This window comes from Saccopteryx leptura, chromosome 1 (assembly GCF_036850995.1).
Source record: "Saccopteryx leptura isolate mSacLep1 chromosome 1, mSacLep1_pri_phased_curated, whole genome shotgun sequence".
Classification (NCBI taxonomy): domain Eukaryota; kingdom Metazoa; phylum Chordata; class Mammalia; order Chiroptera; family Emballonuridae; genus Saccopteryx; species Saccopteryx leptura.
The window spans coordinates 69,190,842-69,217,539 of NC_089503.1; the positions used below are offsets into that span (position 1 = coordinate 69,190,842).

General features: G+C 38.0%; 1 protein-coding gene and 1 non-coding gene across 24 annotated transcripts in view; one reads left to right on the forward strand and one right to left on the reverse strand.

Annotated features, from left to right (window-relative positions):
* The window catches only part of DLG2 (discs large MAGUK scaffold protein 2), a 2,140,731-nt gene that overhangs the window by 80,995 nt on the left and 2,033,038 nt on the right, over positions 1-26,698 (reverse strand). The gene's annotated exons all lie outside the window — the stretch shown is intronic.
* LOC136390201 (U6 spliceosomal RNA) lies at positions 11,811-11,917 on the forward strand. Its single transcript, XR_010748634.1, has one exon. It is a non-coding gene; the product is annotated as a U6 spliceosomal RNA (small nuclear RNA).

Consider the following 26,698-nt stretch of genomic DNA (forward strand, 5'->3'; position numbering starts at 1 on the left):
TTCTAGGAATTTATTATCTATGATTCCAAAGATACCCCTTATAATTTCCCATTTATAAAAAGGCATTGTTCCCATTTTATAAAAAGGTGAATACACTATGTGCCGTAGACTGTGGTATCACATGGGTTATATCATTTAAACACCAATAACCTTAAAAAGCAGGTTTGTGTCCTTTAGAGAAACACAGGACTGTTTCCTCCTATATTAGCAGGGTGTTGAGAAAATGTCAATTTCTACTGTACCCAAGGAATCAGGCAGTCACTGTCAGGATGGAAGATGGAACTAATTGGGCACCAACCAGAGGTCCTCATAGCCTGCACCTTTTTGTAGCTGCGGCACTTTGAGTATAATTGGGGGAGAAGCATCACCTCCAGCAGCAGCATCTCTCTCTCTGTCTCTCCTGTGTCTCCAGTGCTTCAGATTCCCTGAGGGACCTGGTGTGAGCCGACTCTGCCTGTCGAGAGGCATGCATGTTGATCATTTCCGACAACTCATCATCTGAGTCTCCAGGGACGGGGCCCGCTGCAGCCTGCCACCTCTCTCAGGGTGCCCTAGCATCTGTCAGGTTGGTTTACAACGAAATTCCAACTGACAGGCCCCCATCTGAGGGAAGCAGAGGTGAACCTGCCCAGGCAGGGCTCATCAGACCATGGTGACTAATGCTCCAGGTTTCAGGGTTGGCTGAGGCTGAAATAATCAATCATCTCAAAATCATTATCTTCTCTCCCAGTGCTATCAGCTGGATACTCAGAGAATGAAATATGGGAGAGGAACACGTCCGGGACGAACAGCCCAGGTTTCATGACAGTTATAAATGCTCTTATGTTCCAGCCTTGTTGATTAGGCAACCAAGGATATTAATCAATATATTTCTGAAAGGCTGACACAGCCTTTTATTTCTGATCTGAGCTAGAAATGTAAACCAGGCTTTGGTATTCTCTCTTTAGAATATTACTGCCACAAATCAGTAAGAGGAGAGAAAGAAGATATATCTTGATATGGAATTTCATTGTTGCTGATACACAATTATCATTCAAACCTTTAAGTGTCTGTATAGAAGACTCATAAAGATCATGTGACATGGATGTCAGATAGTCCTGGGTTCCAGTGGTGGCTCTTCCCTTGAAGCAGTGGTCTGTACTGGACTTCCAAAGGTGCAGAACGAGGGGCAAGAACGTCTGTCCAACAGACTCCTTATGAGAATAACATATACAAGAGCTTTCAGAAGTATTCAATGTTTGTCAATTGAGTCAAATCTGAATTTCCGCCCTGTAAATTTCATTCCCTTTTTCTAGTGTTACTGAAACACAAACAAAGCAAGCCAACAACACTTTCAGTTAAGTAAGTATTTACCAACTGACAGGTAATATCAGCTTACATGGTGACCTGGCTGAGAAGAGGTGTTAGAGAAAGTTCACTTCTTCCATGAACATATAAAAAAGGGGAGAAACACATCCAAAAACATTTCACATAACTCCCTCTAGTCCTTCGTGGTGGTTTACCACTAAACCAGACTCTTGGGACAATCACTTCAGCTCCCCCAATACTGAGCTTGTGTTTTTATTTTTTTGTGTGGTTTTTGTGTGTGTTTTTTTTGGTCTTTGCCTGTATTTTCAGAAAACTGGGTGAGAACTATAGGCCTGGACTGAGGTAAGAGAAGATCTGGAGTTAAGGAAAACTTTGCCTCAAAAGTCTCATGTATGTGAGATAAAGACTCCCATTCTCTCCTACTGAGTGAAGGTAGAGAGAGAGGACAGGAGATGGTTCTTCCTCATCCAGGTGAAAACACTGAGTTTAGGATATGATTTTATTTCCACATATATGACTGAGATAAAAGACATTTCAATATTAAATGCATTATTATTTATAGATTACCTACAATGTGCCAGTGACTATATCATTTACTGAGGACTCAGAAGGGAACAGGAGCTTGCTTTCTGTCCTCATGGAGCTTAATGTTTGAGAATCTAGGTAAGAGGTATATTCATTCAGCTACTGACTTATTCATTTATCCATTTAGCAAAACATTATGGAATATGTACCAATGATGACTCTAGGAGCTTGGGGCCTATCAGTGATTGAAAATATAAAATTTCCAGCTTTCATAGAGCTTATATGCTAGTGAGAGGACATGAGCAATAAATAATAAACAATAAGTAAATAAGTAGTATGATAGGTTAGGTGTTGATCATTGTTATAGAAAAAGGTAAAAATAGAACAGGGTGAGGGGATCAGAATTTTGAGATGGGGTTGAGTTACATGTGGTGGTGAAAGTAGGATTCACTGAGAAAGACACATTGATGCCAGGAGGTGATGGAGTCAGACATGCAGGCGTCTAAGGCAAGTGTTCTAGGAAGAAGGAACAGCCAGGGCAGAGGCCTGAATATAGTTAAGATTGAATGCGATGTGTGCTCTATAGTAATTAGTGCAGCATGCTATGAGGTCACAGAGCCGAAACCTCCAGCAGGTGCTCAGAAAGGAGCTGATAGCTGGCAGGTGGTAGCACACCTGCCCATCCCACCCACCAGAGCAGGTGCATCCTTTAGGCGTTCTGATGGGAACCTCCTCTGTGATCATAGTCATCCCACATCCTGAGGACTCAGCCTTCTTCCCTCAGCCTCTCCCCCTTCCTACCTCTCACTGGAAGCCTGCCTGTGAGCTGGGCCCCAGAACACCTTCCCTTCTCGCAGACACACTCTGCCACAGCAAGCACAGTGCATATAAAATTTTTCAGGCAAGAATTTTTCTTAACATTGTTTAAAATATCTAAGCATTGACTGAAAAGGAAATCAGCATAAACTCATTCTGCAATTTTAATCCATTCTTTGGAACTCAGGACTTTGTCTGGGAGCCCTTCCTGAGCCTATCCAGAGAAGGCTACCCATTCCTTTCGTGGCGCCAGGTTGCTATTTTGCACAGGGTCTGATTCTTGCACTTAGCAGGCTAACTTTCAATTGACTTGCTTGTGAGTCTCTTTTTCTAAGCTGCTCAGTTCCTGAGGGTTAGGGAAGAGTCTTGTTCATCTCTGTATTTCTCTCACCAAGCACAAAAGAGAAGGCATTCACAACAAGAAGGTCAAATGAACTGAACTGAATTCAGAGCCCAAGCTGTGTATCTTTGGCAACACTACTTCATCTCTTTGGCACCTCATCTGGAAAATACAACAGTAGAAGTAGTACAATCTGTAGAGGAAACCCAGAGTTACCTACCCTGAATGATGACGCTAAGGGTCTCTGCAGCCACCATGCCTATTGGACAGGCCAGATCTCCTGCTCTGCAAGATCCTCTGCTTCCCTGGATAGTGTCAGGGGTTTAGCCACAGAGGAAAGGAAAGACTTTGGCACCCCAGCTCAGGGCAATAACTTGTAGAGCTGTCGTTAAGAACCTCTCATCGCCTCTGATTTTAGCAGTGATATTTGATACAAGCTTCACAGAACTAGTAACCTGCTAGGGTTTGCATCATGGCCATACATTTGAATGGTGTGCTTCTTATCTGAAGTCTAAGTTTAGAAGTGAGAAATGAAACCTGAAAACAGGCTTAGGTTGCTTGTAGGTATTTCATCATTGCACTTTAGGCATAGAAGAAGCTGGCAGTAGAATACTTATAGGTAAGATGAATGCTTGATTTCCATAGAATTTGCTGAAAGAAAGGAGGTATTGGGTTTTGAAGAAATGCCCCACAGAATGGTGATTTGCAGTGGGAAGCAGGAATTCTCTTGTTTTACAGATGAGTGAGCATCCTAAGGGAACCAACTTGTGAAGTTAATCAAGGTAGACTGTTTGGCTCACTGCCTAGACAGATTTTGATCAATTCTGGCAGGAAGAAAAATCAGCAAGGGGTCATTTTCAACTTTATTTAATCAGTGGGGAAGATGAAGTTACTAACATCAAGTGGGGGAGAATATGGAATCTACAAAATAGTTAGAGAAATATGTATTTAAACAAAGTGATTGGTTTGATTATTACAGAAATGTGGGCTTTTGTAATTTCAGAGTAAAGTCAGAAAGTTCATGATTTCTCCAAATTGGCTCTAGGGGTAATATCTTCCCTAGTTCCAAGTCTCATTGGGATTTATTGTTCTTTGCTCTCTCTCTCTTCTCTCAATGTTTTTTGTTTCCCTCAAAATCTGATGCATTTTTTAAAAACTTTATTTAGAAAATTAAAATTAACAGGGTGACATTGATCAATAAGAGTATGTAGGCTTCAGGTAAACATTTCTATAGCATTTGAATTGTTTATTATGTTGTATACTCATCTGATGCAGTTAAGAAATAACTTTTTGTGGCTTTAAATAATATCCAGTAATATCTTTTTCTAAAACCGAGGAGTTTTTTTTTATGTTTCTTTTCCTTTGATGAATTAAAAACAGTTTTAAAATTCCATGTAAAATATGACTAAATTTTATAAATTTATCTATTGATTGCTCCCTCTCTGCTGGTACAGTTAAACCAGGTATAATTTATCCATCTATATAGTTGACTGATTTGTCTGTATGCACAAATAAACACCTAGAATATTAATCACTTAATGTTAAAAAAATGGAACACTGGGTAATTTTTGCCTCTTTTATTTGGTAAGTTTTAAAAGTATTTGCCTTTTGCTTTTTTCCTCTTTTGTTCATTTAGGTATAGTTAGTATACAATATTATATTAGTTATATTAGTTTCAGATATAACATGTAGGGATTCAACGTTTTTATACCTTTCAATGTGACCACCATAATCAGTCTAAAATAAGGCTCGTAGCCCCTGTGACTACACGTAGTTATTATAATAGTATTGACTATAATTCCCCATCACCGTTTTCACCCCACTTCCTGCTAGCCATCCTTTTGGTCTCTCTTTCAATAAGCCTGTTTTTGTTTTGTTTTCTTAGATTCCACATATAAGTGAAACCATACATTATTTGTTTTTCTCTATCTGACATATTTTATGTAGTATAATACCCTCTAGGTCTATCCATGTTGTGGCAAATGACAAGATTTCATTCTTTTTTATTGCTGCATAATATTCCATTGTATTTATATATACTACATCTTTTTTTTTTATCCATTTGTCTGTTGATGGACATCTAGGTTCCTTCCAATAAAATCATTTTTCATGAAATTTGCATTTGTTTTGATGTAGGTTATTTTTTCAAGATATTTGTCTGAGAAAATCTCATTTTTCTTCAATTTTTTCTGAAACCCAGGTAAGGTATAGCTCTTGTCAAATGATCCTTTGTAGTGATTTGAAGGAAGCCACAGGAGATGCTGTTTGTATCGAAGCTTAACTCCTCTCTCACAGTCCTCCAGAATCCTCACAGGCGTTCTCTGACCAAAGGTATTCACTCTGGTCACAAGCATAAGGTCTGCGTTAAAGTGATCATTCAAGTGCTGTCTTATAGCGTTGTCAATGTAATGAATTGATTTTTGTGGAACTTAACTGCTCATTTTTAGTCCCAAACTAAAAATGTAACACATTTTGAGGTAGCCTTCTACAGGCCAAGAAGTTGGAAAAGACCACTCTTGGTGTAGCTTTTTCTCTATATCCTTAGTTATAGTACTTGTGTGCAACTAGATTTCAGGTGGTTTTGAATGACAACTGTTCTGTAGTTTAGTTGTAACTTTGATGTGGTTGTGGGAGGGTGTAAGTACTGTGTTTACCAATGCCTCCATCTTGACCAGAGCTCCTTCAGTAATATTGTTTTAATAAGACTGTTAGAAATTTTTGTTTTTAATTTTTTTTAATAAATTTTTATTAATGTTAATGGGATGACATTAATAAATCGGGGTACATATATTCAAAGAAAACATGTCTAGGTTATCTTGTCATTAAATTATGTTGCATACCCCTCACCCAGAGTCAGATTGTCCTCCGTCACCCTCTATCTAGTTATCTTGTTAGTCTTTTTAAACTCATGACATGAAAATGGCAATTATGTATTTTTCCAGGTAAAGATGTGTTAGTCTATCTATTATCAAGAGGAGGTGGAAGTGAGGAAGGACACTAACAAGTATTAAGCCCCTACCATGGGTTGGCCACTAGAGTAAGCACTTTACATATGTTGGCATTGAAGAATAAGAGCATTGTGAATTTGTTATTAATCTCTCCATTTTGCAAATTTTTAAAAGTGAAGTTCACAGATGTTAAGTCATTTGATCGTGGTCACTGAGCAGGTAAGTGATAGAGGTAGGAACTAATTTCAAATTTTTCTATTTCTTGTATCTGGACTCTCCACTGTGTGCCTATCTTTGTAGGGCATCTTTTCTCCCAGAAAGAAGGATCACATCCTTAGTTCTCAGGAGATGATGGTTTAATTAAACACTGACTTTCATGTTTACATGCATTTGTTCAGCATACATGAGTTAACCACCTACTACATGCAAAAGCCGAGCGCTGAATTCTGTGTGTGTGTGTGTGTGTGTCTTAGCATGTGTATAAAACCTGACCCTCTTCATTAATGAGATTTTAGTTTAGTTTGAGAAATAGTCATGTGCACAAATAATTACAGGACAAGACACAATATAAAGGGTGTATAAAAGAATGATGAACAACATTCTACTGAGTAAACTGAAGAAAGATTTACATTAATTCCAATTACCAGACTGGAAAAGGTGGCATTTATGGCAAGCCTAGAGGAATGTATATGACTTGGACAAAAAGGATGAAAATAAAAAGCATTAGAGGATGAGGGAACAAAATGAACAAGAGCATTGAGTTACAAAAGAATGCTTTGGTTTAGAGAGTTATGCATTGTTCAGAACTCCTGGAGATTACTAAGTCTGCCTGGGTGTGTGGTGGGAAATGAGGCTGGAAAAATAGGGAGGACAGTATATGGAGGAATTTGAAAGCCTTGCTGAGGAGGTTGGGTGTCACTCTGCATGGAAAGAGCCTTACTCTCATAATTTCATTATTCCTGTTGTGTGGATGGGCAGATTTCAGGGCAATAGTAGCTATTAATTTCTTTATGCATAAATTGAATAAATGAACTTTGTTTTGGATAAGGTCAGTTAGTGGAGAAATCAAGCATGCAGTGGAAACAAAAATTATACTTATCATGTAGAGGTAGATTTTATTAGCTCAGCATTGACCACTGAAGCCATGTTTGGCCTTCTACCGTTCTCTTTCAAAATACTAGAGCCCAAAATTTTAGCCAAGTACAATGCCATGTATCTAAAAGATGAAACTTCTAGCCTTGGCTGGTTAATTCAGTTGGTTAGAATATGCTCTTGATATGCCAAGGTTATGGGTTCAATTCCCAGTCAGGGCAAATACAAGAATCAACCAAAAAATGCATAAATAAGTGAAAAAGAATCAATGTTTCTCTCTCCCTCTCTCTCTCTCCCTCTCTTGCTTCCTCTCTCTTGCTAAAATCAGTAAATAAAAATATTTTATAATAAAATAAAAGATAAAACTTCTTATATTTCCTTGTGTCTAGCTATATCCATGAGACTCTGATCTGAGACATAAAATATAAGCAGTAATGATATATGGTACCATTACTTAATAGAAAGAGGCCATATTCTTCAGCTCTTCTGCTTTTAGGAAAGCACATGTAATGGTTGGTGCTCTAGCAGCCACATTAGACACTGAGGACAAGGACCTTACATAGGAATGACAGATCAGTGTGCCAAAAAGGAGCCTTGAGTTTCTTAACAAATTTGTATACTACCCTATTAGCCCTGAACTGCCTGCTATGATGGATTGTATGTACATAGACAGAAAGCAACTTCTTGTTTAAGTCATTGTTATTTTGGGCTTTTTATTTTTTAAAGATTATTTATTTATTTATTTTAGAGAGGAGAGAGAGAAGTAGGGAGGAGCAGGAAGCATCAAATCCCATATGTGCCTTGACCAGGCAAGGCCAGGGTCATGAACAGGCAACCTCAGCATTCCAGATTGACTCTCTATCCACTGTGCCACCACAGGTCAGGCTTGGGCTTTTTATATGTAACCAAAATTAATTCTTTTTTATATGCAATGAAATTAGAAGAAATTGCCAAGTGAGATTATAATGGAAGAAAGGAGAAGGTTGGAGACTTAACCTTGGAGAGCAGCTACATTTTAAGAAGTTTAGGACCTGTAGAGTTAAGAGTCAAAGCCAGATTAAAAGTAGAAAATTTATACAAGTTTGTGTGTAAGGATGGGTGGGGAATGGTAGTACAAGTACTACCAAGCCTGAAATATCTGTTTGTAAAATAAAAGAACAAAATGCTATGGTGGCTCCACTGAAAACTAGGGTGTTGAGTCCACTTCTAGAGGACTGGGTTATACAAGGCTAATTTCTGCTCCTAACTTTTCAACCATTTATTTAATGTCATCTTCCCTGGGGTAGAATAATCAGGAATGGAAGGAATGTCCATGGAAGGCAACATCAAGGCTGGGGAATAAAGTGTTCTATCACAACTAACACAAGTTCTTTGATTGGAGCTATACTTGAGAATAAGTTTACCTTAAGTCATTCTATTGCCCTGTGCTAGGCATCATAAATGAATGCCCTGCTCTGTTCTAGCAAACGTCACATGAAGTCCACAATCTGCCTATCAGTGATTGCCAGGGGCTAGCAGTGAGGAGCTGTTGCCTGGCTCCCATCTCCTGTGCTCTATCTGTGGCTCTGCATCCCATGGTTCTTCAGACCCAAGCACTGGAAGCCAACTGTAAAGAAACTTTATAAGTTCTTCAGACAACAGGAAATTTTAGTTTTCCTCCAAAGATCGTAAGCCCTATTATTTGTAATATAGCTTAGTAGTAAGCAAGGGTTTCCTAGATGCTCAAGTTTGTTGGTTAATTATTTTCATGAAGAATACACTGTGCTGACAGCTAACAAAGCACCTTTACATATGTTATTTAGTCCTCATGAGAGCACCAAGGAACAGCAATTTTATTCCCTTTGATTTACACTTTGATCCAGATAAGATGATAAAGAGAAAATAGAAGATGAAGATGATAATAGAAATAGCTGTTATTTACTGAATTAGTACAAGGTAGAGTGTAGAAAATGTAACAATTTATTTTATAAGATTCATAGTAACCCCGCAAAGTTGGATTCAGTAGTCTCATTTATAGATAAGAAAACTGAGATTCTAATAGTTGAAGTGACTTTAAAGGTCACATCACTAGAAACTGGTTGAGTCAATATTCAAACTAATGTCATCTGGCCCCAAATTCTTGACCCTGTTCTCTATATCACAATGAACATGACACTCAGGAGCATTTCTGGTGCACTGAGACTCATTCCTTAACAACATCTTTTTCCCCCACATAAATGTCCCAGCTGACTATATGATGCCCAAAAAATCAGATTAGATACCCTTATCTATGTTGGGGAACTATTAGATCATAAAGAAACTAGTTTAGACATTCAGTTCATTGAGATCCCTGAAGGAAGCCTAAGCTAGTAATACAAGGCTACAATTGGTGATCACTATTAAGACTTTTGTTTGAATAATGAAAAGAATGTTTAAAGGGTAGGGCAAATAATGGGACTTAATTAGTTTATTTTTATTATTGTGCCAGTAGAATTACTTTACATTGTTTCTATGCAAATGGATGCATAAGTTAGTACAATCTGTGCTTTCAGTATATTGAAAGAATAAATAAGGACAAAAGAACAGCTCTGTGAGGTTTAAGTAGGTTTTCCCTTTCCTCCTAAATCCTTGGCTTTCTTTTGTTTTTTAAATTCTAATTAGAAATCAAGGATAAACTAGTTCAGACCAAATCTGTCTAGCAAACTCTAGTTATTCACTTCTTCTGCATCTTACTAATCAGTATTGGGTTTCTAGAATTCCGGTAGTAGGCTGTTCTTTCCACATGGGGAGTAGGCAGTAACATTTTCTCCCCAATTCTTTACTACTGGGTTTAACTTTGAAACTTTTAAATTAAATGCTGTTTGATCTTTTTCTTACTGAAGTTGTAAAAATTAAAAAAAAAAATCAAAAGGAGTTTAGGATGTTTCTGGTAGTTTCCCAATACAGTCATGTAAACTATTTATATTAACATAGCTGTGAGGACTTCAAAAACTCTTGTTTCACCTTACCTGCTCCTAGAGTTGCAGAAGAAATTCTAAAATACAACCTTCTACAATACTTGATGAGGAGACTGGGGAATAACTATCATATTAAGAGCTAGGTTTATTTAGCGATTGCTATGTGTTGGGTCTCCACTAACCGGTTCATAGCCATTATTCTGAGTTTCATAAGGGTCCTACAAGGGAATAGGTTTTATTATCATCATTGTTTATAGATGAGGAAATTAAAGTGTAGAAAGGCTGTCCCACTTGAGTCAAGACCCATCTGATCAAAAATGACAGCTTATCTTACAGAGTTGTTGAGAGGATGAAATGAGCTGGTTTACCAAGTGCTTGGCATGCTGCAGGGTTGTTGCTTAAATAATACTCATCTTATCTTGATATCCCTTTCAATATTAGTCTCAAGCATTGCACTTTCTCCTTAGCATTTCTTTTTTCAGAGATAGAGAGTCAGAGAGGGGGATAGATAGGGACAGACAGACAGGAATGGAGATGAGAAGCATCAATCATTAGTTTTTTATTGCGACACCTTAGTGGCTCATTGATTGCTTTCTCATATGTGCTTGGACTGTGGGGCTACAGCAGTCTGAGTAACCCCTTGCTCAAACCAGATGAGCCCATGTTCAAGCTGGCGATCTCGGGGTCTTGAACCTGGGTCCTCCACATCCCAGTCCGATGCTCTATCCACTGCACCCCTGCCTGGTCAGGCAGCATTTGGGTTCTTGAAACACTTCTGAGAGAAAACTGAGTGACAAAATTCACTGTTTTGAAATGTATGGAACAGCAGATAATTTGGTCTACTGGCCAGAATTTGTTGATTGTTCATCATGGACCTGTTCCAAGCATATTCTTGGAAATTAGTAAAATAATCCTAATTATTTGAACTTTTTGGGGTTTCTGGTGATAAAATCATTGGCAGATATGTCTATGTTGGGTAAATTTACAATGTCTGTCTATGACAAGGTAAGGTGTTAGTTGGTGATTCTTTTTTTTTTAAATTCTACCCAGTAATTTATTTCAGCAAATAATAAATGAAAGTCAATAGATAAAAATTGTTAATATTCACAAACATTCTGAGGCACCACAGATAGAAATAGAACGGCGTGTATAGGAATGGGGTTCAGAAGCCCTAGGCCTTGTTTGCAGTTCTCTCCCTGACCAGCTGGGTGGCCTTGCTCAAGCCACCTCTCCTTCATGGCTTCTCAAGGTGTCACTTTGTGCTCCAGGATCCACGTTCCCTTTTTCCTTTAACCTGACATGATGACCCAAGACTGGTTGGTGGCAATTTCACTATTTGGCAGGTAAAGTTAGGGACAGAAAGGAAGGAAACCTGGATACTTGCTCTTGGACCTTACTGAGGGCCTTAACCTCCCACTTTGACGAAAACATCTTTTTAAAAAGTAGGTGGAAGGTCATTTGCATTCATTGTCAGTGGGCTATCTACTTGTTTTGAGAAGACTGATGATCTTCACACAGGGGTTAAGTGAGATAGCTCCATTTCTCATAGCATCTCACAATGCCTTCTCCTTTATCATCACCATGTTATCATGATGGCCAAGACAAAAGGTGCCTGGCCACAAACAATTTCTTCTCTTCTGAACTATCTGGATCAAGGAAAGGGACCTGACTAAATATCTTTTAGTCAGAGTCTACAAGGAATTTTACTTCACGTTACTGCTGTACCCCATACATACACTAATTAAGGAATTTACATAACTGCATTGTTACTGTGCAATTATCAGTCTCCCCCATTGGCCTGGGAGGTCCTGGAGGGCAGAGACCTATGTTAAAATTATGATATCAGTGCTTGCTTCGGCAGCACATATACTAAAATTGGAACCATACAGAGAAGATTAGCATGGCCCCTGTGCAAGGATGACATGCAAATTCGTGAAGCGTTCCATATTTAAAAAAAAAAAAAAGATTATGGTATCACCAGGGACTAGCAGAGTTCCTAGCACAAATCTCTTGTAGAATAAATGAACCATTTTTGAACTATTATTTGATCTTGAGACTGCAAATCCAGAGGTCACCTTCAGTAGCTGGTTCCATCAGAGTTTATATTACTATGACTGTGCTGAGGAATTAATTCAGATTGTAATCTGAAGCCTTCTAGCTGCATCCTTAACTCACCTCTCAAGCTGGTTACTCAGCAAGTGGACCAAAAACATTCCATCTCCTCTTCTCCCTACCTCACTGTTTTGGAGTTATATAAAACATTTTGGTTGGTGTCCAGAAAACGGGAGAAAAAGGCAGACAGTATAATATTCCAGGATCTTTAAGAAGTCCTTGTGCAATTTTAATATTCAGTAACTTCAGTTAAGAATATGAGAGGTGCAACCAATAAATCCTACTTAAAGGCAAACTGAATTTTCCAGAATTGGTAGGAATTTCTGTTTGAGCACTTCGTGGCACATTTCCCAGAGTTTTCTCTGTCAGTGAATAACTATGAAATGCTGGATTAAAAAATATTTATTTCCCAGGGCACTTCAGAGTCTCTGATGTAATCATTTGCATTGGTAATATACAAGAAGGGCATATGATGTATACCTGTTTCACAAACCTTTATAACAAATGATTTAGGAGAGTACATTTTAGAAAACACTGGTTTAGTTCAACTTGGACAAAATAGTGGTTTAGTTTAACTGGGACATTTCATAGGTATGAGTACCACTGAATGGTTTACCAGGTAAGGAGACCTATTCAAAGATATTCAAATATATTATTTAGTATAAAGCCAGGACTGAATTTCAAGTGGTCTGGTTTCCAGTCCGGAATAGAGTGCCTATTTCCTATGCCATATTGTAGACCACTACTGGCCAATGAGAGTGCGACATCATTCCTCCTGCTCCATAAACCCGTTTATCTATATGCCATATAGAGCACATATGTAACATATGTATGTATGGATGTGTGTCTGTGTGTGTGTATGTGTATTTGCAACTTATTTTATGTATGGTAGAGCTTATATAAGATTAAATAAAATACAGTATGCAAATTTCTGCAAAGAATGCCTAAGCAACTAGTAAATGCCATTATTACCACCATTATAACATAAATCTGTTTTACTGTGGTGCTAATACTTGGCTATTTACTTTATCTTAACTCCTTCTCAAGGGCTAGTGCTTTTTGACCAGGAAGAGCAAATCTAATTGAAAATTATTACCTCCTATAAATGGAAACAGGAAGACATAAACAGGAAGGAGCCATCTGATTCCTAAGTTTTAGGTGACTCATTGTGAGCCTGGAGTAAATAGGTATTACAAAACTCAACATGTACAACCTCTTCAGTGAGACACAAAAATGAGTCACATCTAAGTGGATTCCAAAGTTGAATATTTACTTGACTTCACCAAGTCATTGGTTTTCTTAGCACTGGCCCCATGTACTTAAAGCTAAAATTTTTACAAAAGTTCTTTTTAACCTTCCGTTTGAGACCATTTATTTTTTTCAAAAGCAGCAAAGTAACAAGAACATTGGAGAAAGAGAAGACTGGGGACCTGGTTTAGTTGCCACCATGTATTAATGGGAAGATTTGGATACTTCTGTGCTTTTATTTTCTTTTTCTTTCTTTCTTTTTTTAATTGAGAAGAGGGGAGATAGTGAGACAGACTTCGCATGTGCCCCAACCAGGATGCAATTGGCAACCACCGTCTGGGGCCAATGCTCAAATTAACCAAGCTATCCTCAGCACCTGGGGCTGATACTCAAATCAATTGAGCCACTGGCTGCGAGAGGGTTAGAGAGAAAGAAGGGGGAGAGAGATGGAGAGAAAGATGGGAAGAGAGATGAGGAGAGGGAGGGGAAGAGAAGCAGATGGTCGAGTCTCATGTGTGCCCTGACTGAGGATTGAACCTGGGACATCCGCACACTGGGCTGATGCTCTATTCACTGAGCCAACCGGCAAGAACCTCTTTATTTTCTCATCAATAAAATGTGATTTCACCCAAAGAACCTTAAATACCTCTATGTGTTCAGTATTTTGTTTTTGAGGTGCTGGGGTACTGGGCATAAAAGGATAAGTAAGGCAGAGTTTAATGCGAAGTCAAAAAAGTAAATTGATGATCAGAGGACGTAAGAGGTTTAAGCAGAAGAGCTGCTTTGATCATCCTCTCCCTTCATATTTCCTTTATTTATCTATTTGAAAGTTAAACCAGAAAGAGTTAAATTCCTTGCCACTGTCACAAAAAAATAACGTTGATTTTCACACATCTCAGTTTCAAGTATGATCATCAGACTCCTTCAAAGATCTGAAATATGGGCTTCTCTTTCTTTGAGCAGTTAGCATTCCTAAAAGGTCATTGATAAATTCTTTTTTTTAAAAAAAAAATCTATTTTAAGTACAGTAAGACAGGTTGTTAGCGAAAGATTTCTACTCCTTGTTTTTAGTTCTGAATTTGATTTGTTTAAAGAATGAGGTACATCTAAATTCTTCCAACAGTCCCCAAAGGCCATAATAAATCACAAGGCTATTTCTTTCTGACAGCTTATGTCAGAAATCTTATGAGAGGGTATGTGGCAGGAGGAACAGTACAGAAAAAAGGAAAGAGTGCAGATTAGGAAGCCAATAAAAATCTAACTACAGTGGGCACCTTACTGAGTGTTTGCTATATGCCAGGTTCATTACATAGAACCTCATTTTAACCACTCGACACTTCTATGCCCATTTTATATGTGAGGAGACTGAAGAGCAGAATGGTGAAGTGACCTGCCTAGGCACATAACAGAAGAGATGCTGATCTGGGATGCAGTCTTTGTGAGATGATTTTTCCAGGGTACAGTGTAAAGTAGGGGCCAGGAAGGGTCAAACCCAGGGATACTTCCCTTCAGCCTTAGGAGCTAGGAAGAGGGAAGAGAGGATGGGGATTTGAGGTGAATAGAGGGAACATCCCCTCAAAAAGGACAGGAGGTTGGCTAACAAAGTGGGATGTCGGGAGATCTCTGCTAAGTTAGACGACCATGGAAGGGTGTGGCCACGTCAGTCAGAAAAATACAAGCTGTCTGGAAAATTCTTCAAGCTGCAGGAGAGCAGAACCATCTGTTTAAACAGGACAGCTCAATGCAAATAGCATCCTCAGGATATGTTAAATAAGATGCAGATATTCAAACCACATTTCCCTATGAAAGCAGAAAATGAGGTGAACTTATTTTCCCTTACCTAAAAAAAGGGAAGTTAAATCTATGCCTGGTCACTTGATATAGCCTTTTGTTCAGGCACTTAATATAGTGTCTGAAACATGGTAACTGCTTAATACTAATTGCTTCTATTATTCTGAAGGCCTGTTGCTATCAAGCACACTGGACATGGGTCCCATCAGACTAGCACCTTAGTGTGCGCTTCCTCTAACCCATATTACAAAATTCCACTGGGGAGCATAAGAAGTTTATACCCATGGGGCACAGGTAAAACTCTCAGATCCACTGTTTATGAACCTATAAAAACTCCTATTAATTCCCAGAATGCCTGTTTAATGGCTATGCAAATGTGAAAGAAGGCCGATACTGTTATTAGTCTTACTACTTATTGCTATTTTTAGACTACTCAGAAAAACATATTCTCATTAAACACACTTTAATGGTTTAGGTAAATTTACTTAATCATTTTATTCTGACAAAATTCTGCCAATAAGTAAACCTATGCTTAGGTTAAATGGCAGATGGGTTATTATAATTAAATTTATTATGTTAAGTTATAGTCTATTTTGTTGGTTTTTAAGTAAATTAAATTTGTTTGTTTATTCAATTACTTTAAGTAATTTTGTCAATAAATATTTATTAAGCCCAGTTAACCATGTAAGAGGTCACAGAGTAATATGTTAAGAACATTAGAGTTTGGAAAGAAAAAAAGTCTGGTCTGCATTCTACCTCCTCCACTTGTGAACGGTCAAACCCCCATCTCCAGCAGGGGTTATCCAGCTCTGTTAAAAAATAACCTTGACCAATCTGTGTACCATTTTGAGACTCCTTTTCCTCACTTTTGAAACAGAAATTACACTACCCACTCTGACTGCATAGGGAAATTGGTGACACTTAAATAAAAAAAATTGGCCTCTCCAATGTAAGGTATGGTTATTTGGCAAAAGAGAAGTGTGCATGTTGCATTAATAAACGAGAATGATAGCTAAATATATAGTGAAAAATATTACTAATAAGTGGACTAAGGCTGTTTGTTGCATTCTCTTTCCACAGAAAATTTAAAGTCAAAAGCTGATTTTAGTCAGAAGGATGATAGAGATTGGTATGAGGTCTGGATCTCATTGGTCAGTATGACTGCTTGATGTGTTATCTTCATTTATCAAGTAACCATTTTAAAAATATACATAACAATGGAAAGAAATGACCACAATATAATGGTATATAAATAAAAGGAATAGGTGGAACTCTATAGCGTTGATACTAATTTTGTTTCACATATATATATAAAGATGCAAAGTGTTTACACCAAGAACAAATACTTCCTTTTGAATGGTAGAATTATGAGTGAGCTTTATCTTTGTCTCTATATTTTTCTCTACTTCCCAAACTTTTTACAGTTATTTTTAAATGTAAAAAAAATTCTTATTTCGAATAGAAAATCCTAGAAACTTCACTCCAACTTAATGTAAGGTACTCTCCTTGTATATTTTTGTTAATATTTGAAATGCATAGATGCTTTGAGCTTGAGATAATTTATTATGGACAAGTTCCTTAGGGTAAGGGTAAGTAGAAACTGGGGAATATGAGGAGGTAATATAGAGGTGCAAAGATCAGGTGTGTGAGTTGGTGACAGGGGACATGGCATGGCCATCTGTATAACTCAAGAATTTACTGCCCTGGCTGGTTGGCTCAGTGGTAGAGCGTCGGCCTGGCATGCAGGGGTCCCGGGTTCGATTCCCAGCCAGGGCACACAGGAGAGGCGCCCATTTGCTTCTCCACCCCTCCCCCTCTCCTTCCTCTCTGTCTCTCTCTTCCCCTCCCGCAGCGAGGCTCCATTGGAGCAAAGATGGCCCGGGCGCTGGGGATGGCTCCTTGGCCTCTGCCCCAGGCGCTAGAGTGGCTCTGGTCGCAGCAGAGCGATGCCCCGGAGGGGCAGAGCATTGCCCCCTGGTGGGCAGAGCGTCACCCCCTGGTGGGTGTGCCGGGTGGACCCCGGTCGGGCGCATGCGGGAGTCTGTCTGTCTCTCCCCATTTCCAGCTTCAGAAAAAAAAAAAAAAAAAAAAAAAAAGAATTTACTGAAGATGGCTGGAAATTGACAGAATATTCCAAGCCTACCAGAATCAAATAAATCTCTTACCAGACAAAAAAATGCAGGAGTTTCTAAGAAGAAAGATATCAGACAGGTAACAGACCTACCTCTTTTTTTTTTTGTATTTTTCTGAAGTTGGAAATGGAGGCAGTCAGACTCCTGCATGCGCCCCACCGGGATCCACCCGACATGTTCACCAGGGGGCGATGCTCTACCCATCTGGGGCATTGCTCTGCTGCAACCAGAGCCATTCTAGCACCTGAGGCAGAGGCCATAGACCCATCCTTAGCATTGGCCAACTTTGCTCCAATGGAGCCTTGGCTGCGGGAAGGGAAGAGAAAAGGAGACAGGGAGGGGTGGAGACGCAGATGGGCACTTCTCCTGTGTGCCCTGGCCGGGAATCAAACCCAGGACTCCTGCACACCAGGCCAACGTTCTACCACTGAGCCAACCGGCCAGGGCCCAGACCTACCTCTTTTGACTCAAGGCATTTGAATAGCCAGCTCAGAACCCCAGAAAGCTGTATGAGCAATAAGGGTGTTAGCCAACCTGAAATCAGAGGGTCTATAGAGAATGCCAACCAAGCTCATGCTCAGTCACTGGAGAAATGGTTTCTACAATGCATGATGTCAGCCACGTCGCTCCTGCTGGAGCACCTGCTGTTGTGGGGAGCAGCTCACTACCTAGTGAGGCACCTCAGCTCTTTGTTGATGGGCCTCATGGATAAATAATTTTTCCTTACTATGACTTAATTCCTTAACTGTAGTAGCAGAGACTGTGTTCATCCTCTCTTCTGCATGATAGCCATTTAAATACTTAATGACAGTGATACTAAGAACTTGAACCTGACTCTTCTGATTTCAAAAGATTGCATTAGAGCATCACTTTGTAGCATCATTAGGGCTTCCAAGTTTATTGAAATTATTCTGCCAGATTAAATGTTTCATGTGCCACTACTTCTTTAATAGCTTCCTATGATTTGAAAATAGTATGCTCTTTTACTTCTGTTTCCTAAATAATTGATTTGTTAGTTTAACCTAATTAACAAGTCTTTTTTGTTTGTTTACTTTAGGGGTGATAAATATGCCATCACATTATTAGAACCAACTTATGATCATAATTATGTACATGTAATTTAAGTATAAAATGATTATGAAAAAGCAATTTAAAAATAATGATTACAAATATATGGTGATGGAAAGTGGTTTGACTTTGGGTGGTGAACACACAACACAATAAAAAAGATCACATGCTATAGAGATGAATACCTGATACTGATGTGATTGTATGGACCAATGACACCCCATTAATTTAATTTCTAAATATATTAAAATAATTAAAAATAATAAAAACGATTACTTCAACAAGAGTTAGATTTATGTTTTAGGCATTTCTTAGTTATGTAAGTGATCAAATTGTTATGACTACAAGAGATGTGGCTATAAGTATAACACTAGTTCATCAGGAGAAGAACATAGCTGCATATTGGGCATAAATGTAATTCAGGAACAGTATAGAATCACTTTCTCATCTTGAAGTCTGTTTACTACTAAAGCAGCTCTGATGAATAACACAACCATTCTCTTATAGAACAGACTGACAACATCCTGCTTCACACCACAAAAAACACAAAAATCAGTATCTTCATTCACAGAAGCATAAACTTGAAAATTGAGGAAAATAACATGCAATACAGGTAAACTTTTCTTTTGAGAAAAACAGATAATTCTCAGTAAGTAGGCATTTCATTATTTATTGATTTTGTATCTTCTCTCATTTCAACATGTTGAAACAAGCTCCACGTAGGAACCCTTTGTTTGCAATGAGCAAACATGTCACTGGGTGAATTTTAATGGACACCAGATAAGTTGTCCCTCAGTAGAAGATAATTGTATGTACAGGTTCATCCCTAGAGAAACATAATTAACTGTACCACAGTGATTGAAAGTTGTATAGCAGGGAGGGAGAAACATAAGATTTTAATATAGGTAGATTTGACTTGAATTTTAGCTCTATATCTTACTGGGTTTATAAACATTTGAGTCTCAAGTTCTTCACATGTAAAAAAAGTGTTAACACCAACTCAAGTGGTTTTTGTAGTGACCAAATGGGTTAATATATCAAAACATTTATCAGAGCCTGGCGTATGTTAGAAATGTTTATTTTTTACTTTAAACTTTTCAACTAAACCAAGAAAATGTAACTCACTCTCCCCCTTTCACCCCATTTTGTTGCAGGCATGAATCTGTGAAATTAGAGATGGAGGAAGATGAGAGTCCTTTGAAGTCAAAAGTGAAGCTCAAATGGCAGTATCTATATTTTGCAGATAGAGCTGCTGTTATCATCATGTATTGATTTATAAACTCATTTGGACATATTTTAAGCAATTTAAATTCTCTTTGCAGGTGATATAAAACTGTTTGAAAGATATTCCTGTTGGTGGAGGCACTAAACTTATTCCAAGTATATTTGATAAGTACAAATATTGCCTACAAAAATTTTTATGTATATTTTTTTTAACTTAGAAATTAAATTTAATAGGGTGACATTGATCAATAAGAGTACATAGATTTCTGGTGAACATCTCTATAGCATTTCAACAGCTGATTACAGTGTGTGCCAATCACTCAAAGTCAAATTATTTTCCATCACTGTATATTTTTCCCTCTTTACTCCCCACACCCACAAAAATTTTTAATGTGGGAAATAAATGCATAAGGTATCTAACATAGCCATATTCTGACTTAAAACAAAAAAAAAACCCTTTAAAAATTTTTATTTACTGTGATCTGATAGTTTTCCCTTAACAAGCAGAATAACCAAGGTTCTTTATTCACTTCACCTTGAACTGCTGCCTCTGTCATAACACCCACCAAATAGAACCGCTGTCTCCAAGAACACAGTCTTGGCTATGCTCCAGGAATTGGGAGATTGCTTTTGGCTTCAGGCACATGATACAGATCCTAGATTAACACAGATAAAAAGTAGATGTCATGTGCTTAGCCACGTGACACTCATTAAGTTCTTGACAAAACCATGGAAATTCTGATAAGACAGTACAGAAATCACAATATATCTGTACAACCATTGTGCTTGCCAGAAATAAAATAACATTTACAAAAGAAGTAAAGCTTCCACCTGATGGGTGGTGGTGCAGTGGTTAGAGTGTCGACCTGGGATACTGAGGTCCCAGGTTCAAAACCCTGAGGTCGCCAGCTTGAGTGTGGGCTCATCTGGCTTGAGGGCAGGTTCACCAGTTTGAGCATGTGATCATCAACATCATCCCATAAGGTCACTGGCTTGAGCCCAAGGTCACTGGCTTGAGCAAAGGATCATCAAGGCACGTAGGTGAAGCAATCAATGAACAACTAAAAGTGCCGCAAATATGAGTTGATGATTCTCATTTCTCTCCCTTCCTGTCTCTCTCTCATGCCAAAAAAAAAAAAAAAAGAAGAAGTAAAGCTTCCAACTAATTTCCATATTCCAAGACTTGATTGAGTGCATACAGTTGGCTGAACCTAAATTACATCTGAGAGACTAGAGACTTGGCATATGCAAGGGCATATGCGATATGTACTGTGCAGCTTTCAGCTTTAAAAATATAAAAGGGGCTTCATTTCCATGCAAGATGGACGGAATAACAGAAATCAGATTTTACCTCCTGACTCAAACAGCAAAAGGGGTATAAAGGCAGTAAAGAACAGAGATTCTTAAGAGATGGGGAAAAAATGAGGTAAGCCCTATAATTGCCCCTAATTACTGCCTTGAGAGTTTCCAGGTCACCAGTCAAAAAGAAAGTCTACGGGAGGAGGTTGGAAGACTCCATCAGTTGAAGGAATAAAACTGAGAATCTGAGATCATCATGGTCAGAGTTTGCCAGCCAGGGAATCAGAGAAAAGAGAACTACACAGAAAGAAAAGTCCTGGAGATATGCAGAGAGCCACTCTTGAGAATTTAGCAGAGTGTTGATCAATCGGCCCATGAATGTATGAGGAAACTACCAAAGTCCAGGGGAAAAAAAAACATTTGAATGGCTAAAGAGATCAGTACTTGGCAACTATAAAGGTCTGGGAACAGTGCCGCCTCTCTTCAGCCAAACCAGAAAACCTCGCCATTCCACGGGACTCCAAGAAGCACACTCAGAGGGGTCTTGCCTCACTAGTGGGACATAATTGACACTACGTTGTTCACTCCCACCTAAAAACCTTAAAAGCAAGACTTAAAAGAATTAGATAGTTGAACTACATCCCAGAACACAGTTCAATATTTACAGCAATAAAAAGTATGTGGCCCCAAAAGGCACTATGTCTGGCATCTAGTCAAAGATGACCAAAAATGCAAAGAAGTAGGAAAATATGACCCATACTGAGGAAAAAAATTAATTCATCAAAACCAACCCAGAACGGACACAAATGAGAGAAATAACAGAAGAGAACGTTAAAGCAGTCACTATAATTCTATTCCAGGTAGTCAAAAGTTAGGGACATGAAATGTATTTTTTAAAAGATTAAAACTTCCAAAGATGAAAACAACAATGTGTGAGATGAAAAATAGACTGGATATCATTAACAGTAGATTAGACACTGAGAAGAGGAGGTTAATGAACATGAGTATGTAGCAATGGAAACTATCCAAAGGAAACAGAGAGAAAAAAAGATTTGAAAAATGAAAAAAATCAGTGAGCTGTGGGACAATTCCAAGTGGCTTGATGTATGTGTAACTGAAGCCCCTGAAGGAGAGGAGAGAGGGAGGGAAAAAGAATAATATTTGAAGGAATAATGACCACTAATGTTCCAAATTTTATTGGAAACTATAAACCCACAGACCCAAGAAGTTAAATACCCTACAAGCATAAGAAACATGAAAAGAAATACACTAAGATACATTATAATCAAATAGCTTGAAATCAGTAATAAACAGAAAATCTTTATACTGGAAAAGAAAAAGATACATTATACAGACAGAACAAAGAAAATAAGGATGACAATGAACCTTTCATCAGAAATAATACCAGTAGGAAAACAGTAGAGCAACATCTTTAAAGTACAGCAAGAATTAACTTAGACTTCAATACACAGAGAAAATACCTTCCCCAAAAAAGACAATATAAAGATATCTTAAAACATAATTAAGTGGCCCTGGACTGTTGGCTCAGTGCTAAAACATTGGCCCAGCGTGTGGATGTCCTGGGTTTGATTATTGGTCAGGGCACACATTAGACATGCCCATCTGCTTCTCAACCCTTCCCCTCCCACTTCTTTCTCTCTTCCCCTCCTGCAGCCATGGATTGATTTGGAATGAGTTGGTCCTGGGTGGCTCCATGGACTCAGCCTCAGGTGCTAAGAAGAGCTTGGTTGCTGAGCAATGGAGCAACACTCCATATGGGCAGAGCATCAGAGGCAGATTTAACTGCAGGCGCACTGGGTACATGCCCTGAGCCCCAACTTCTGAAGGGCCCTGCAAAACCTCAACTTGACACTTTTTCTAATGACACCAAGTTTTGTTTCATATGTGCAATTTTAACATTAATAGTACATAATATTTATTTATTTATTTAAAAATATGGTTAACATGTATTTTTATTTTCCCCATCTCTCTCTCTTTTTTTAAGGGGCCCAATATTTTCTTCCGCACCAGGGCCTCAACTGACCTTAATCTGCCTCTGCAGAACATCACCCCCTAATGGGCTTTCTGGGTAGATCCCAGTCGGGGTGTATGCGGGAGTCTGTCTCTGCTTCCCCTCTTCTCATTGAATAAAAAACAAAAACAAAAACCATAAGGAAGCCAAAGAAGTTCATTAGCAGCAGCTGCACACTGTAAGAAACGGTAAAGGAAGTCCACCGACCGGGCAGAAGGAAAATAAAATAGAAGTCTACAACTCCACAAAAGAAGTTCATTGGGAATGGTAAATTCATGCATAGACATGGAAGTTCTTTATCATTAAAACTTCTTTGAAACATAATTTACTGGTCAAACCAAAATATTAACAGTGTATCATGGTGTTGATATTTTTATATACATAGAAACATAAATATATAATTATACATTTTAAATATATGACAATACCACAAAAACCAGAAGGAAGAAAATAAAAATATACTTTGTAACATTCTAACACTATCCATGAAGTAATATAATATTACTTAATAGTAATACCAGACTGGGATACGTTGAAGGTGTATACTATACACACCTAAACAACTACTAAAATAATGACAACAAAGAGTTCTTAGCTAATAAGAGATAAATTAGAGTTAAAACAGTTATTCAATAAACCCCCAAATAAACAGAAAAAGAGAAAAAAAAAGAACAAAGAACATACTAAGGTTAATGGATGTCAACCTAATCCTATCAATAATCACATTAAGTTTAAAAGTTCTAAATACCTCAATTAAAAAGTAGAGACTGTCAGAGTGGATATAAGAGCAAAATCTAGTTACAGGCTATTTATAAGAAACATACTTTAAATCTAAATCTAAAGATAAAACTAAGTTAAAATTAAAAGGATGGGAAAAGGCATTAATGGGCTAAAACTGGACCAAAAAATGTTGGGGTGGCTCTATTAATATCAGAAAAAGTAAATTTCAGAGCAAGAATATTACCAGCAATTAAAAAGGCAATTTTATAATGATAAAGGTATAAATCCATAAAAAGGGCCTAACAATCTTAAGTGTCTATGTATATAATAACAGCTTCAAAACACATGAAGAACACTTAAATACTATCTACCAATTTGCTTTAACATTTATAGAACAGTTCACCCATTAGCAGCACCATATATTCTTTTCAAGTGCATATGGACTCTTTGACAAGAAAGGCCGTAGTCTGATTCATAAAACAGTCTCAAGGATATACGTCATAAAAAGAATATTCGTGAATCACGCAAGAGTCAGCAGGAGAACTGGCATTCATCAAGGCCTCGGCCTGGTACCCAAATCTCTGCCTTTTTCCTACTGTGTTTGCCTCCCTGTCCCCTCTGGTGTGTTTTAATTCTTCTCTGACCTGCATGCTCTGGGCTTCTTTCTCTGCCTCAACTGAAACAGCTAGCTGATGCAGTTAATAAGAAATATACTTTAAATCTGAAGATAAAGCTAAGGTAAAATTAAAATTCCACAAAAATTCAAGAATAAGTACTTACTTTGTGACCAACTTAACTAAAGTAATACGTCGTGGTCAGCAAAATTCTCACGTAAGACATTTAGGTTTTAGGATAGTAGATATCTTGGAGAAAGAAAAATGTCGTATTTTTTTCTATACATAAAATTCAAGTCTGGAAATGGTTCCAACTTCTAGAAGCTGGTGTAACTATATCATTTTTCTACTTTATGTACTCAGCTTTTCTCACTTGCTATTTGATCTGTGTAAAAATGACCTCTTTCTGACACAGTCCATACCTTAGACCATGTAGTTGTGGCAATTTTATTTCTGGGAAATATAGCATAATGAATGACATTCAGAAGCAAGCTATGTTCTTGAGGCTGTTCCCAGATTTTGACCAGAAAGAAAAAAAGAAAGACGAAAATAATAGAAATTATGTACAGAACTTTTATTTGTTGTATTGTCTTTAAAAAAATTTTATAACCATGTATAAAGTGAAAGTAGACATTTAAAGATAAAAAAATGATTATTTTACAGGAAATGAAATGACTAAAAAAAAAGATAAGTATGGCAAGTATGTGCTACTAAAGGAGAAACAGAAGCACAACTTAAATACTTTCACAATGACAATATGCAGAAATCAATGCCTGCTGTTATTTTTGAGTTATCACCCCAGAAAATTTTATTTGCATCGTCATATAACTTTATTTGCCAGTTTTTGTTGTCGTTACTAATAGAAATATTTGCAGCATTAGTATACACACATACAATGTAGATGGAATCGGACTCTCCAGATTTTCCTTCTATTGTGCTACCTTTCTTCTATATTACATGCTGACGGTCATAGGCTGGAACATAACTTTGGATTTATAATTAATTCAACAAACATTTGTTGAGCGCTGCTCTCTGCTGGGCACTGGGGCAAACTGAGATTGATACGGATTCTGTCCAGATCCCCAGCTGGACTCTCACAATGTACTGGTTTGTGTTCTTTTGTTTGCAAGTAATTTTAAAAAATGTTCAACAAGCTGAGGTGATGTTTGTGTCTTATAGACTGGAGTGAGGGGCAGGAGAAGAGCTATGTCTCGAAGCTGCAGCCAGGCAGGAGTGTGAGTGTCATCACACTCCCTCAGCCTCCCCATCTTTGCTTCTCTCCACTTGGATGTTTGATTTCTCTATGGACAGATTTCTCCATGAATTAGGGAACTTGCCCCTCAAAGTTCCCAAGTATGCCTTTTAAACATCTAGCCACAAGAGAAAGATTATCTGCTGTTCACTGTGATCCTGAAATGAAATAGGAAAAAATAGAGGGAGGGAGGCAGGTAAAGGTAGATGGGCGGAAGGAAGGAGAGAAAGAAAGAGAAAGGGAAAGAAAAAGAAAAAAGAAAGAAAGTCTTTTGATTCCCTTGGCTCTGGTTAGGTGCTGTTTTACAGAAATCAGGGTGTAGGTTCAGGTAAGATCACAGCAAATTACTGTGAGCATTTTAATATTGAAATGTATATAGAGGGGGATATAGTGGTACTGAGGAGACAAATTTATTATTCAATGTAATGTGTTGCTATCAATGAAGTAAGTTTTGCAGATGTATTTTCTTTATAAATTGGATCAGATTTAAAAGCCTTCTTTTATTCATAACCTCTTTGCTTGCTTACATTTCTACTGTCTTGAGGAGAGAAAAGGTAGTGTGTAGAGCAGGGCTTTATTGAGCTGGCCTCTAAAGAATCCTCCCCTCATTGTCAGCACAGATGAGAGAATAAAAACAGAAATTTATACTGTTAATCAGTAAGTTTAATAATAATTTGATAAGCAAGATGCTCTGGCACTACCCCTAAGTACATGTCAAAAGGAAGTAACATTATTTAAGCTCAAAAAGTACATCACTGCAAGAAGACACAGAGCTCCCTTAAATTTGAATTATGATGTTCTTTTATCAGATAATATTGACTTGCTTTATTACCACAGTACAATTGTAAAATAAGTATAATTGTAAAGAGAACTTTATTGTATCTTCTAGCAAACCCTGTCCCTAACTCAAATGGAAATGAAGAAGGTCCTGTGCAAAGTTTTGAAATTATATGAAGTTGAAGCTGGGCTCTGCCTCCATGTAAACGGTCAGACTCCACGATTCAGAACCAGAGGAGCTCCAAGGAAACAGCTGCTGTTCTTCTGTATGAGCCCCTTTTAATGACCACAGCCTGACCTTGCCCAAGGCCACTAATACCAAATAAAACCCCAAGAGAATAGCAAATAAAACTAGGTTTAGGGACTATTAATACTAGTTCCACCATATTACCTTCCTCTTCTCATCTTGATGTGCTTGGATTTGGCATTCTGATTTTGGATCCCTCACCCTGGCAACCACATAG